This window comes from Xenopus laevis, chromosome 2L, assembly GCF_017654675.1.
Source record: "Xenopus laevis strain J_2021 chromosome 2L, Xenopus_laevis_v10.1, whole genome shotgun sequence".
NCBI lineage: Eukaryota > Metazoa > Chordata > Amphibia > Anura > Pipidae > Xenopus > Xenopus laevis.
In genome coordinates this window covers 142655830-142665995 of record NC_054373.1, presented here as the reverse complement: position 1 = coordinate 142665995, position 10166 = coordinate 142655830, and the positions used below count along the sequence as shown (strand labels likewise).

Here is a 10166-nt window from a genome sequence, read left to right as displayed (position 1 = left end):
TCATAATGTCTGACTCACTATGTGAGCGGCTTCAATAACGTTATGGACAGGCCGACGGACTCTTGCATCAGTAACAGGAACCGGCAGAGGCTTCTGTTGCAGGTTGCTGTGATTGTTAAGGATCAGCAGTGGATTTTGCTGGGACAGAACCTCATCACTCACAGAGATGCCATCTAAGTACTGTTTGAGTAAATACCGCAGTTTCTGGTTGTCATGGGTCAATACAACTTTCTCACGATCTAACGCCCAGCGTTCCAGAAGAACCTTATTGTAGCGTTTCCAAAACTGGTCCAGGGCACTATAATCCTGCATTAGCTGCATGAAAGTGATATTGATTAATATATTGTTATAGTATGACACAATACGAAGCAGAACAATGCAAAATAGATGCAAAATTAAGAAGCACATTTACTAACAATTGTGGAATCATAACGGATAACAGCAGTTCAAATTGCAGCATAGTTACTAAACACTAAACAATCACATTTGTAAAATCGGGTGAATTTGTCAATTCTTCAATATGTATTTGCAGCCAGGCTCAGATTGGCAATCTGTGGGTTCTGACACTATTTAGTGGCTTGGTGGGGGGCTGTTTGAGCCTTTGTGTAACCAAATAAGGGGAGGTTTCTGACAAGAAAGCCTGTCTACATTATTTAGGACATGCCCTTTTTTAAAAACCCCTTATTTTATTCCAGACATTTGCTGCTTTTCCAAGAACACACATTGTTGTACAAGAATCATGTCTCCTTAAAGGAGAAGGAATAGCATTTTGCAATTGGGGTGGCACCCCCAAGTGACTATTTTTACTTACCTGATACCCAGGGCCGGTGCTCCGATCAGCAGAAAACCGCACCAGCTCAGTGTTTTTCTAGCGAGCACCACAGAGAGATCCTCTTCCAGCTTCATCGGTTTTCAAATATCTCAGGGCAGACACATGCACAGTAGAGCAAAATAACCGGCTTTTCCGTTAAAGTCTGGCTTTCAGCTCTACTGCGCATGCGCAACTGCGAGAAGACCCGAAGAAGCAGGAAGAGGATCTGTTTTCTGCTGATAGGAGCGCCGGCCCGGGGTGTCAGGTAAGTAAAAGTAGTCACTTTTGGCACCCCAAGTGTAATATGCTATTCGTTTTCCTTTTCCAACATACAAGTGACCAGGCAAATACTGTATTGCAGGTGAGAGGAGATTCTGAACTCTCCATTACCTTAAAGGGGGAATATACATGAGCCAATCAAATTGGCTTGAAGTAAAAGTGTGTTCTGTTTTCTTTTAACAATAATCTATTTTTTTGATTACAAACTGCTATTAGTGCAATCATTTTGCCCTTTCTCCCCCCTTTCCCTTTGATTCAGAAGAGCATGTTTAAAGAGTAACAGCTCTATATAATGAGCTTCCTCTCTCCCAAATATCCGCCAGAGCCTAAAGTCATTAGCCAATGGGCAGAAGTTTCCTCCAGAGACAACTTCGGGTGATATGCTGGTTTTACCACCAGCGATTTCCGTTATTTTCAATGGAGACGCGTTTTCGGGTGATAAATAATCGCAGTAATAATTCATATTTATGAATGGATGAAAGTTAGAGTTTGCCATTTGATTCTACAATTACAATTCTAAAAAGCCAGTAGGAACGAATAGAAAGTAGGAGAGATTTTCTGTGGTGATAACTAATCTCACATTATGATAAATCTGCCCCTGATTGTCTGATGCTAAATGGTGAACATTTAGCATTCAAGGAGTTATGATTTTCACATAGGCAGGGCATTCTTGTAAATGCTCTGATTATGTGCATAAGGGAAATGAGCAAATGGAATCCTAGACATTTACGACCACAGGCACAGTGGGCAACTTGTGCTCAGTTGCATGTAAAACCACTTTAAAGTGCTTGCATCAAAATGCACTCTTCGCACATCCATATAGTTGCACTTGGCACCACTCAGTTCTTTCTGCATTCCCTTCCACCTATTGACACAGGGGTTCTCTGGAGCTACCGCCACCTCCTGACCAGACAGTAGCTTCAGGGTTCACACAGCACACTGTGACAATTGCCGCAGCACAGTTGCACCAAAATAATACAGCACACATCACTCAAACACAGCCCCCCTTTCCCACTCCATGCTTAAAACATTAGCGACGGAGAGGGTCAAAGGGGGTCCACATTGCTAGTGCAGAGAGCACTTTTGCACACACTGCACTAGCTAGACTGGCTGCTTTTTACTTTTAAGTGCAGTATTTCACTCTACTGTGCATGCACACCCTTCCCAGAGAGAAGAATTAAAAAGAAAAAGGTGATGGTGGCGTGTCACTCATAATATTGTTTCTTCTTTTAGCTAACAGGAGCCCTGGCTCAGTGTCTCAGGTACGTGATTATAATGACATGGGGTGTCATTTGGCAGCCCCCTAGTAATTATACCATTCCTTTTCCTTTAAAGGAAAAGGAAAGCCTTTGTGCACTTGAGGGTGCTTGTTAGGCACCCCAAGTGATTGTATTGACTTACCTGAAACCCCAGGCCAGTGTTCCTATCAGCAGAAAACTGCACCGGCCCGGGGTTATACCAGTTAGCACCACGGAGCGATCCTCTTCCGTCTTCCTCCTAACATTTGGGACCCCCAAGTGCAAGATGACTTTCCTTCTCCTTTAATGTACTGTATGTTCCAAATTTCTGTACTAAATTATTTTTTAAAATTATGCTGTGCTTAACATGCTATGCTGCTCCCAGGGGTTATCAATAACAACTTTGTAAACTTTCCACTCACTCTCCAGCAGCGCAATCCCTTGTACCTTAGCAAGTCAAAATAATAAGCACAATGGATTTACTGATGCTTAGAACAAGATAACATAGGTAGACCTGCTTTATGGATGCCATAGTTTGTGTGTATTTTTTATGCCTAGCACACCTCCCAGTAACAGTAAATTAGACCCTTGACATCAGGTCTAGATATCTGAAACACATTACAAAACTGCTTGTCATATATTCCAGTAAAGATTGGCTTTTAAGCATTCTTACCAGTGCCAGCTCTTCTGTTGGCTTTTCAATGCTGGCCCTTTCTGCTTCCTCCTTCTCTTCGTTACTGAGGGACGATGGGTAGAATGGGAGCACTTTCTCCTCCTCAGGCTCCAGTTTGCGGCACATTTCTGCCAGTCGGAGTATGGAGTCTCCCTGGGCAGAGAAATCAGAATGTGATAAGAAGAAGTACAAGGAGGAAACAAGTCACAATTGTTGCTTATTGCCTGGAGCCTTTTTCAGCAATGCCATTTTCCAATAGTTCTAACAGAAATGTTTTTAGGCATAATGTATTCACAAATACTATTTATAATTAAAGGATTGGGTTAAAAAATATAAGTAAAAGGAATTTAAACTACAATGAAGAAAAATAACCAGTAAAAAACTAACTAAGTTATCATCCTGTGAGAAGCCATTTTTATAAACTGAATTACATTATTTACAGGAAAGTTTTTAATTTTCTTATGTGCCCTATAACAATAAATACAAAAAATGTTATAAAAAAAAAATGCACAAAAGTGAAAAAAAAAAAAACGTTTATCATAATAAGAGAGGGCATCTTGGAGGGCAGCTGCAATTACTTTGTCATTGTGGAGAAAATCCAGAATTATAGATTAAATACATGGTGAATTGTGTCCCAATTGCACTTTGTACAATGCAGTTGCTTTCTTAACTGACCACTTATGTTACCTTTTCTATAATGCGCTGTAGTTCCTTCAGGGTAGCATTGCTCTGCATGGTCAGGGTTGCAAGGCGACTGTGCTCTGCAGCTCTTGCTTGATTCATCTGACTATTCAGTTTCTGGAACTGCTTGTGCACCACTTCTTTATCCTCACGCAGCCTACGATTCTGCTCTCCACTTTCTCGGGTATGTGTTGCAATCAGGTTTTTGAGGGTGGTTATAGAATCCTGAATTGGCAGAAAGCTTAATTAATGATGATGACAATTGGTCACAGCTGAGCACCCTACATGCACCCCTACAAGCTATATTTACTTTATCATAAAGAAATTTAGAACATGAAAGCTTGCACAGGTACAGGGTGCAGCTTAGGACCTGGGGGTTTCTGGATAAGGGATATTTAGCCTAATTTGGATCACCATACCATAAGTCTGCTAAAAATTAATATTAAACCCAATAGGATTGAGAATAATCACGGCCAGTTTGAAAATGAAAGCAAACATCTGATTGGTTCTGTATTTATAATTTTTTATACTCTATATAAAATGCAGGTGGAGAAATGCAGATGCACTCCCATTCACTCCTTCCAGTATGTAGCTGTACTGACATACACAGAGTCAGTATGTGCCATTGTGTAATCCTAAATAGAAATTGCCATTTTAAAAAATAATGGCCGCCCCCTGGGATAGTATGATTCACGGTGCACACAAACATACCAAACAAACCACACTTGTTAGGTCACATGAGCCAATTAACAGACAGAGTTCTGTATTTTGCTTCAACACTTCTTCCTGTTACAGTTAGAGCTGCAGTATTTCTGGTCAGGTGATCACTGAGGCAGCACAGAGACCATTACGAAATGGTGATTCAAGGCAAGAGATGTAAAATGGCAAGATTTACTTAAAAATATAGACCAGTTTGGTAAGATTCTTTAATATGCCACTTAATATGATGTAAACTATCTGTTGCTTAAGTGTTCATTTTGGGGGAATAGTTTTCCTTTAACGGCATTAACAGACTCTGCCATCACAACATCACCAGGCAAGGCATCCCACAACCTCACTGCCCCCATCATGAAGAACAATCTTTGCTGCTTCAAATGAAAGTTCTGTTCCTCTAGTTTAAATGGGCAACCTATGGTTCACTGATCTTTCCAAATGAAAAAAGATCCCCCTGTTATCTGTCTATAATGCCGTCTAATATACTTGTAAAGATTAATTGTGTCCCCTTGCAAACAACCCCAACCATGACAGCCATAGGAAGGAACAACTGCCTAAAGGTGCATACTGTGCAAAAGCATGGAAAAGAAAATAAGTCAGAATTCGATTGAACTGCAAATATAAGCGTGACAATTTACATTTAGGTGCAATATCTCTGTGACATTAAATTAAATTAATTAAGTCAATTATTGTATGTGGTTACCTGGATTTTCTGGAGCTTCTTCATTTGCATCTGAATTTCTTTTCTCATCTTTAGCTTTTAGGGTTTCAAACGTTATCCTGCGGTCCTCTGTGGAGTCTGTATAGTTTTTGAGGGCCGCCTGAAATTGCTTCCAGAGATCTTCCACGGTCTCTTCCAGCAATACTCACAGGGCATGCTTCTCCTCCAAACTCTGATGGAAAAGATCCCAAACCCCCATATCTTTGAAAATAATTCACATTTGTAAAAATTAGCCAGCTGTTTCTATGTTCAAGAAAAACAATACTAAGTTATTACTGATTATGAAATGGTTTCCCAGAAATATCATTTTAACTTATATAACTCGGTGATGGGCAACTGCTACAGCTGATTGGCAGCCAGTGAACTGCTTGAACTTTTAGTTTAACAAAATCAGGATGGTCTTAGGTTAGACATTCCTGGTATAATTGGATCTGACATTCAGGATGATTGGACTATCTATAGAATATACTTTATAAAGAATATACGTTATACGTTCTCTTTAAAGCATCAAATAGAAAAGGTTTAAATTTTGTGATTTTTAAAAGACATTGATAATGTTTTCATCAGGGGTTGATTTCATAGTCAGGTGAGTGGCCACAGTAAGGTAAACTGGCCAGTGCTTCAATAAAGTGCAGTGCTGCAGCCTCAAGCGTGATAATGGGTTGTCTGTGGCAGGGGCAAACCACCAGTGTGAGTAGGCCAGTTGACTTGCCCAAAAGTAAAGTTTAAAGTTTGGCAGTGAAAAACATCCTTTGGTATTGGACGTCTGTAGAGTTTTTAAACCTGTGTGTGGGGAGGTGCCTGCCCAGAGAATCCCTCAAATTATTTTGTTAAAGGAGAAGGAAAGTCGTTTAGCACTTGGGAGTGCCAAATGTTAGGCAACCCCAAGTGAATGTATATACTTACCTGAAACCCTGGGCCAGTGCTCCTATCAGCAGAAAACTGCACTGGCCCGGGGTTATTCCAGTGAGCACCACGGAGTGATCCTCTTCCGGTTTCTTCGCACGGCTGCACATGCACATTAGAGTGAAAAGCCAAACTTCAACTAAAAAGTTGGCTTTTTCATTTTACTGCGCATGTGTCTGCCTAACATTTGGCACCCCCAAGTGCTAAATGGCTTTCCTTCTCCTTTAAGGTGGTTGAACCACTGTGCGAAGGTTTGCATGTCTTTACCTTATTTTTGATTTCATCTCTCATGCTCTGATACTCCAGTTTGTCCTCATTTTCACTCTCTGTAGTGTTATGTTCCATGGCCAGTAAAACATTTTGCAGGTACGTAACTTCTGTTTCCTTTTGTTGGATGATCATCTTCCTATTAAACAAACAAATAACAGCAAAATGATTATTAAAATGGAAATTCATTAACAAATAATATTCATTTATCTGAATGAGAGTAAAAAAGTGGCCATCATTTCCCATGGTTATTAAATTGACACTGGAAAAACTAACCTTTTTTAACAACAATCTTAACATTGGCTTTGCCTGTGCTTTATCACACTGCTGTGCTATGCTATTACATTACCTTGATGCTATTACATTACCTTTTCAATCCACCATGTTCCTCTTTGAGGTCATATCTTTTTTTAGGAACCTCTAGTAACAATTACTTACAAAAACAAACCTGTTAGCTACAACATGATCCATAGTTTTAAAATAAATGAATCTTTTAAAGGGTAGTTTTTCAGCGTGGAATTTTAAATGCTATCTGGTCATTTACCCTTGAAACCAGAAAGCATAATAACTAGATTCGATTTTCCAATCATAATATTTTATAATTGTATGCTTAAAACAAAATGTCTTAAATAGAAAACATTTCTATATTCATCTCCTCTAGTAATTTCAGTTTGTGCCTTACATTGATGACAACTTGTCAATGCATATAAAATCCTTATCCCCATATTGTCAGTATAGGTTAACTGGTTATTATATTGCTGGCTACCAGAGGCAGAACAACACTAAACTTCTTAAAGGGATACTGTCATGGGAAAAAAAAAATTTTTCAAAATGAATCAGTTAATAGTGCTGCTCCAGCAGAATTCTGCACTGAAATCCATTTCTCAAAAGAGCAAACAGATTTTTTTATATTCAATTTTGAAATCTGACATGGGGCTAGACATATTGTCAATTTCCCAGCTGCCCCAAGTCATGTGACTTGTGCTCTGATAAACTTCAATCACTCTTTACTGCTGTACTGCAAGTTGGAGTGATATCATCCCCCTCACTTTCCCCCCCAGCAGCCAAACAAAAGAACAATGGGAAGGTAACCAGATAGCAGCTCCCTAACACAAGATAACAGCTGCTTGTAGATCTAAGAACAGCACTCAATAAAAACCCATGTCTCACTGAGACACATTCAGTTACATTGAGAAGGAAAAACAGCAGCCTGCCAGAAAGCATTTCTCTCCTAAAGTGCAGGCACAAGTCACATGACCAGGGGCAGCTGGGAAATTGACAAAATGTCTAGCCCCATGTCAGATTTCAAAATTGAATATTAAAAAATCTGTTTGCTCTTTTGAGAAATGGATTTCAGTGCAGAATTCTGCTGGAGTAGCACTATTAACTGATGTGTTTTGAAAAAAACATGTTTTCCGATGACAGAATCCCTTTAAGCACTTTCCTCCTCTTGACCAACAACTCATTTCCTTTACGTTTGTGTAACCAGACAGGAGGTGGAGTGATGATGAAGTCAGTTATGAGTTATGAGTTGGAATGTGCTTTCATTGGGGGTGTCTCTTATCAAAATGCTGTAAGAGTACTTATTTATTTTACTATTATTACAGTAAGCCTGGCAGGATGAGGCCAAGAGGCTGTTCAGGTGAAATGTAAGTTTGTTTTACTACATATGTATACATAATGGATCACCCTTTTCTTGTCTTTCACAGAAGGGACACAGCACAATGTGGACAGTTTTCAAATTCAATTTTCAAATTTAAAAAGATGGGCTGTGAATGACTCCCTCCAAGTCAGGAAATGACCATCCTTTTGCTCTGTCCTCATAGTTTATAATGCTATGGGCACGCAGGCTGTTGTCAGAGGTGGTTGTCAGCCTGTGTATTTTTGCAGGTTGAGAGAAGCAGATCTGATCAGTGCCCCTGCTCCATTGATTTAAATTCGATCAGCCTGTGTGTGGTCACACACAGCAAAGCTGAAGCTGAGGTCAGTGTGTGACTGCACACTGATCAAATTCATGAGCTCAACAATATATGCCTATACTCTTTTTCAAGTGATAGCAGTAGTATACAAACCTTTCTTTCTCAAATTCTTTTTGTATGGCATTTAACTCTTGTTGATATTCTTCCTGCAACAGTGCAAGGCGCTCCCTCTGCAGCTCCAACAGCTGATCAATGTTCTGAAGGTGTCCACACAGGGCATGAGCATATTGTCCCTCAGCTTCTTCAACATCCTGTGCTAAGGCCTATTATAAAAGGATGGCGATAAAATTAGCCTTTAAATTTAAAACATGATAATTAAAAAAACACTTTACAGCTCTGTCTCAATGTTTAAGCACAACAAGAAAATAATAGGGTAAAGTAATAACAGAGGTAAAGTTTGCACAGGTCTAAAAACTCATAGCAACCAATCAGATGTTTGCTTTTAAACAGCTGACCGGTAAATGTTACCTGTTGATTTGATCGATATGGGATCCTAAACCTGTTGCAAATTTAGCACCTTTAATTATATTAACCCCCAATGATTTTCTAAAGTTAGAGGGTTTGAGTGCTGGTGTTAAAGTGTACCTTAATAACACTGTCCTTGCAGTCCACAACCCTTTCAAAGGTCTGAATGAGAATCTCTATATCTTTGCGCAGTTCTTTTGTTTTCACCTCCCGCAGCACTGAGCGCCACTGCACATTCAGCTTGTTCAAGTTAATTTTGCTACTCTGCTCCTCTTTAGCAAGTTTATCCTGAGGGGGGACAAATTAAACAGGGAATAAAGATCAGCAACAAAAAATGCTATGTTTTGCTAAAGGATAGGTTTAGGCTAATACACAAGTAGATTATATGAAAAAAATGTGTGTGACTTCAAGCTTTAGTGAGAATGTGGGAGTGCTGCATATTAGTGAAGTGAGGGCCTGTCCAATACCCGCAGGACCTGCGGGGTTGGGCGGGTGCGGGCTGACCTCACTCCCCCATTTGCGGGGTCCCTGTCTGTGACCTTACACTACCGACTTCCTATTTTATAGGCGCTTGCCTGTCTGCACCTTTTGTGACATCATTGGTGAGGTGGCGCAGGTTTATAAAAGGAAAGTGGAAGTCGGATTGGGGGCACGTGTGTTAGGGTCGGGTGCGGGTATAGAAGGGCTGGTGCATATGGGTATCCCCTGGAACGTCCCTAGCTTGCTGATCACTCATAACATGTAACACACAACCTTTGTGATGCAAGGAGCTACACAGCCCTGTATTTAACACCTGCCAGGCTTTTGAGTACACATGGCTGCCTTGCACCCAGTGCAAGATTTTTATTCCACTTCAAGGTATCAAGTGCAGCTTGACCAGCCAAAGCAAGTGCCGGAGTCAAAGGGGCAGAATTTTGAACTTCAGTTCTATGCCCTATTAATAAGTGCATTACACAATGCAACCTGTGTCTCTAGGCATAACTGCTGTGCATAATTACCTTTAGAAACTGCATCAACATGTCTTCCTTCTTTTTGCTCTGCTCCTCCTCTGCCAGTAATTTCTGCTGCATGTAAAGCAATCGTTCCTCTTCACTCATGTGGCTCAGCTTGCTCAATTTTTTCCCAGCTTTTTTAGGCATGGCTGCGTTATTTCAATGTAGTGATTTCTCTATGTACAGATGGCTTAAATAAATAAGATTTTAATGCATACTATAACATATACATACATATATATACCGGTATAGGATCTATTACCCAGAATGCTTGGGACCTGGGTTTTTTCATATAAGGGATCTTTATGTAATTTGAATATCCTCAAACCTAGTTGTGGTAAAAAAATAATTCAAACCAAAATAGGATTGTTTTGCTACCACCATGTATTCCTGCAGCTTTGTTTAGATAGATAGATAGATAGATAGATAGATAGATAGAT

The 10166-nt window shown here is 40.0% G+C and overlaps 1 pseudogene; it reads right to left on the bottom strand.

Moving 5' to 3' along the window:
- LOC108708544 lies at positions 1–9953 on the bottom strand (annotated as a pseudogene).
- Positions 9954–10166: the final 213 nt, after the last annotated feature.